The following is a 6,000-nucleotide window of genomic DNA, read 5'->3' on the forward strand; positions in this document are numbered from 1 at the left end:
TTCACTGAAGGAGTGTTTGCTGAGAAAAAGCTATCCACGCCTTTGTTAGAGAGAGATTTTTAGAGGGAGCTTTTTTTTGTTATTTCATATTGCAATAGAACCTTCAAACTAATATGTACATTTAAAAAAACTATGCTTCAAATGTAGCAGAGGAACTAGAAGATAGAAGCCACCATCATATAGTGAATTTCTCAAAAAATAACTACAATATTAAAACGACAATTACAGTTAGTGCGATACAATTACTTGTTATGACAATGAGATGTGACTGATACAACTCAATTCTACTTTTTGTTTAATGTCGTACGACGACAATTGAACACACGAAGTAGATCCTCATTTGTTAGCTTGCTCTGATGAATAAACATATTGTGGTTTAAATCCAAGCCAAAGTAGCAAAAAAAGATGAAGTAAATATGCTTGCAGGCCATGTAGGGTTTGCATTGTGCCACTCGTTCTGCGGAGTCCCCACATGTACGCATCGGGCTACTTGCAATATGAACTTCATGCCTCTCGTCTCCTAGTTGTGCAGAAGATGTTTCCACCACAAATTTTTCATGCATGCTTGTCTTCACAACAGTGTGCTGCACAATCCATCCTTCCATGCTTACTGCCAATTCAATTCTCTTGTAGGCTTAAATTGATACTCCTGATTGTTAATGTAGATTGTTGGTTTCCTTAATTGCAATCGTATATACTATGAAGCCTCGTTTCTCCAATTCTAGCAACTTTGAAGCAGTCATGTGTGTTTATTTTTCTGGCCATATATTGGGGACTCCAGGAGGGCACTGAGTGATTGTGTTACAAGTCTACCATGTGTGATCCACACTATCATTGTAGAACTACATGAATTGTGCCTTTGAACCACTACCATGAGCACTATCATACCCCCTTTTCCATGTCCAAATACCCCAAAAGGATGGTGCAACAACACATCCGTGCTCTTTTTTTTTTCCATTTACTGACTCTAGATCCTAACCACCTTTGACATTGAGCCCTACTTCCGTTAGGTATACGGCAGATTGCCCACATTGTCTTATGAATGTATGTCTCCTCAACCACTGGTCCACCATTGTGTTCATTGCCACATGTCCGACCACTCAGTTAGTTTTTTGGAGACCTCTACGATTGTGCAAGATGTTTTGTGTGAGATACTCAAGTCGATGTGAAGCATTTTCCTCCTCACAGCTTACTTTCCCAGTCTGCTTTCACTTTTTAGCTACTATAATGTTATCCTCCTCCACTATCGGTTGTTGATAGAGTGGTGTACCCCCGAGCTCATCCTCAATCTCTCTAGCAACAATAGTTGGGCCTGGTGCTCCGCCTTGTTGTGATATCCAGCCCCATGATATCTACCCTTCACAACAGCAAGCATCTTCACGCTTTGAAGCAAAGAGTTTGATAGATCACACATGCATGCATCGTACAAACTCAACAATTCTTTGTTTCCCTCGTCAGCAAGCCAACTCGCGTGATTTAATTCAGCAAGGTTTGTAGTAGGAATGATGAAAGATCATCTACTTCCTGCAACACAAATTTTTTATAGAGATAGCATTCGAACACTAAAACAAAGGCCACCCCCAAATATTGGTTGACAATGTTTACCCCAACGAAGTGTTTTCTCCAGCGAGGGTACCGTACATGCCACCAACTTAGCCAACATTCCATTCGCTACAAGTTTTACTGTCAGAAACTTGTTGAGAAGCCCACCAAGATCATATAGTCTTGTACAAGCTGGTTGCCTCTTCCTCGCTCCTTGCACATCGCCATAATTCACATATACGTTTGTGCTCATCTTGGAAATCTTTATACACGTATTGCATTGTGTGAGTGTGCAAGCTTTGCTCCCAATGAAACAAGCATGAGCGCGCTCGTCCCTCCATAACATTGTTAGGTCCTCCATTGAATACTATTTAAACAGCTTTTCAATTCTCTCCAGGCTCATCTGCCCCATGAATCCTCTAAAATCAGATGGACGGTGTCTGTTGTCCAACAACACCGTATCCATCATTACCCAAACATGATTTGTGCATCCGTGTCTTCTTCTTTCATCTCACCGATGGCAATTGTTTGCATCTCTTGAATCCTGCAAAGATAAAAGTTTAGTCAATGCTACAAAGAATGAAGAGGAAGTTGTAAGATGTCTTTGCAAGCCTTATGCAAGATCGTAGACATGTGCTACATTTGTTGTCCACCCCACTACTCTACGCACGTGATTGAAGCATACCCAACTTCTTCTCAAGTCTCCATTCCCATCTTGTCACATTCTATTTATCAGCTTGACACTAGATCCGGGTCCATTGATCGAGATTTTGAATACATGACATCTTTTATTAGGGTTTGTGGACTGTCCTGGAAATAGCATGCCGTGGAAAAACTTATACTCGCAAGTGTTTTTCAGCCGAACAAATTGAGACTCTGCACCGACCCCAATTTGTGTAGTAGTTGCTTCTCTCATCGTGTGTTTAAACATGAGATCAATAGCAAATACAACCATGTGAGCCAAAAGAATGTGTAACACGTACGGAGTCAAGTAGCTGAAACTACACCTCTGCGTATGGATCAATGGCCGCATCGCCTCTAGTATAGAGAGAAGCTCATTGCTATTCAGTTGCTCCCCATTTTCTCAAACCACCGCTCCCATTGCCATCTACTTTGCAAGATTCAATTGCAAATGCCTAGGTCCAGTCGTTGGAGATTCGAACACCACATGAGACACAAGTTCTCTTGTTTGGTGTATTGCCGATCACAAAACTCCCTTTGTGATGGGGTGGTTGTGGCTTCCGTTGTAGATGACCAACCGAGCCCAGTTGTTCTCGCCAAGCAAGTAATAGATGGTACATGAACGCTCTCAAAGTAGAACTGACTTTGACCACAGTGGAAGTACCTTAGTGTTTCGTTTTCTCAAGATGCATGTAACATTTTCTTCTCTTGATTAAAGCCGGATACCTCATTCTAGAATGAACACGCTTAACCCAACAATGGTTGCCATACTTTTGATCCATCCCCAACATTTTGTGAACACCATCTCGCACAGGTTCTAGCTCATAAATGCAATCCCCATTGTACACTTGAGGAACTTCAACAGCCTTCTTCTTAACCAAACAGCTCGAAATCATTCGGCTCAACTTGGGGTATTTGTGGCTATTTAGCACAATGTGCTCCAATGTACTCTATGTTTTCTCTACCTTGCTTGAACCCGAAGATATGTTTTTGTCTTTCTTCTCTTCTTCTATCCAAACATCTTGCACTGGTGTTTGTTGAGATAGGGGCCAAGCCCTAGCATCACCTTGCTCCCCTTCAACTCTGGCGTACACTATGTGAGGAGTGGGGAAGGCTCCAAGTGGGTCATCCAAGGGTTGGGTTTGCAGGAGATGGTGGAGAAGGTGTCGGGTGTGGCAGATCATTGTCTGCAAGGTTCGCATATGCGTCGCAAACGGGGTTGTCCCGGGAGGAGGGGGGCTTCTGCTAGTTCTTGCATAGCCTTGCAGGTGGGTTGGCTCCCTATCGATTTGTTGTTGAGGGGCTAGATGACGGCCCCCCCTTCTTCTAGAAGGGATCTCTGCTCGCCAGGTCTACAAGGTTTTTGCATGTGGTTGGGATCAGGAGAGGCAACCCCTCTTTCCTCCTTTTTGGAGGGCAAAGGGTTGCCAGTCAGCATGGCTTCTTCCTGTGAGAGCAGTTTTGTCGTGTGACGGGCAGCAGTCCGTCTAGTGGCAACAACGGGGGTGGTTCTTGTTGGAGTTGGCATGGTGGTGATGATCTCCAAATGGGATGTGGGGCTTGATTTCTTGTGGCTCGTCAGGTGTTGGCTCGGACTATTCTATTTTTTCTAGGTTCGATCCATGATGTGGGGTAAAGGCAATTGGTGGGTTGTGGCAGAGCTTTACCGGTTTTGGTGGCACCTTTTCCTTCATGTGCTCTTCAGGTTTGGTCGGCAGGGTCTGTCCTCATCTTCTCAGATTTATTTGAGGTCGATGATGTGGCAGGTCATCCCTCTTGGTGGCAGCCCAAGGTCGGATTCGTCTCTAGAGGTTGTGGTATCTATGGTTTAGGTGGATGATCTGTTTCAAGGTGGCCCCCTTTATCGTCCAATGTATGAGGTTCATTTTGATGGGGTTAATGGCTTGTTATGGTGCCCTGGCTTGGTCAATGAGCAAGGCCTATCTTGTAAATTTTTTGTTTTTTCATAATGCAATACCACTCACTATTGTGAGTTCGGGGGGCGGGGAGACGGTTCTACTTGAGGAAACATTAATGTGATTAAATAGTATTTTTTCACTTTTGTTTTTGAGGACTAAAACTCTTCTTGAAGAGGGTAGTAGTGCTAGAACAAGGATCCTATAAGGGCAAGGCCGGTTAGAAGCAAGTGGCTAAGAGTCATGCATGACAAGGGGTCCCAATAGTTGAGCCAAGGAGTTATATTTAAGGGAGTTGGAAGAAGATCAATGTGCAAGTATCCAAGGTCTTGCAAGGGAACATCACCTAGTTGTTGACAAAGGTAGTATAAACTGGGGAAGCATCACTAGCAACCACGTGTGGAGTTTTTCAAGAACTAATTGCTTTCCAAGACATACACTGGCAATGTTTCCCAGGGGAGTTGCTAACTAGAAGGTAAAATTTGATAACAACTAGAGAAAATATTGAGCAGGGATTTAATAAAGACAAAGACCAAAAAATTAAGGACCCAAGCACCATCTTCTTGGTACACAGATGGCAAATACTAAAAAATCATTGGGTGAAAGATCCCTTAAATATTAGTACATATTTGATTACATGTACTAGCATATAATAGAACATGTCATGAGGTAGATTGAGTGTATGCATATGAGTTAGTGAACATCTAGTAAAGTTTGAGGATAAGGTGTAGGAAGCCATTTGGTTTCCAAATTGCATGTGCTATGTTGCTCATTGATTGTTGCCGCAAGGTAGGTCATACGGATATGTCCAATTTTGGAGCATTCGTATGCATATACAAGTGAAATTTGAGCATACGTGCGGGTTGAAATAATGTGAACCATGCTTTTGGATTGCCTTGCACAAGGATACCCATGCCTCAATATTTTACGGCTACCCATGGACATATGTAGGGCATGCTTGTAGTATGTGTTTTCTTAATGTGGTCTTTCTTCCTCATGTTCGAGTATAGTGAAACAAGTTATTGTGTGTGTGTGTGTGTGTGTGTGTGTGAGAGAGAGAGAGAGAGAGAGAGAGAGAGAGAGAGAGACCATCCAAGCACAATATGAGGAATTTAAGCTTATGTTTGCACTGATAACATGAATGAGAGAGCTTAAAATTGACAACTATGGACTGGAAGAATGAAAATGAGCAATGTTGCAAGTGAATAAAACCTACTACAATGATTGTCCATGGATCATACAACCACTAGTATGAACCACTATACATTCCAATCTATGAGGTGCCTCAAATCAGGGAGCGTCCACTACAAGAGTTTGTGTGCACTTGTGACGCTATTAGCGACGAAAATACATTGGGTTTTTATACTCCCCGGCGTCGCTAAAAGCATCGATACGGAGATGTCGCTATGAGCGTCGCTACATGCATCACTAAACGCGTCGCTACAGACATCGCTATATAGAGACGCCTATAGCGACGATCATAGCGACGTTTACAGGCCACCTATAGCGACATTCATAGCGACGCTGCAGATCCTTATATACGATTCTTATAGCGATGCCTGAGAGAAAAAAAATTTGGTGGCAGGGCATTCACCCATCAACCATATTGAATGTTTCAATAATAGAATAAACCTAAATGAATCCAAGATATGCCTAGATTCACCTTTGAAAGAAAGTGCAAGCTTAAATATAGACCCAAAGTAGTCACCCACAAGACAATATAACCATTAACTCCATCATCCATAGTATTGTTTGCAGAATAAAGATACAAATACAAAACTGAAAAAAGTCAATTGATGAAAGTAAATCAATGACAATTGTACACATCATAGGCAAAATCACTTGATTGTTAAACTTTGCA

This window comes from Adiantum capillus-veneris, chromosome 10, assembly GCF_014529385.1.
Source record: "Adiantum capillus-veneris isolate H3 chromosome 10, ASM1452938v2, whole genome shotgun sequence".
Lineage (NCBI taxonomy): Eukaryota > Viridiplantae > Streptophyta > Polypodiopsida > Polypodiales > Pteridaceae > Adiantum > Adiantum capillus-veneris.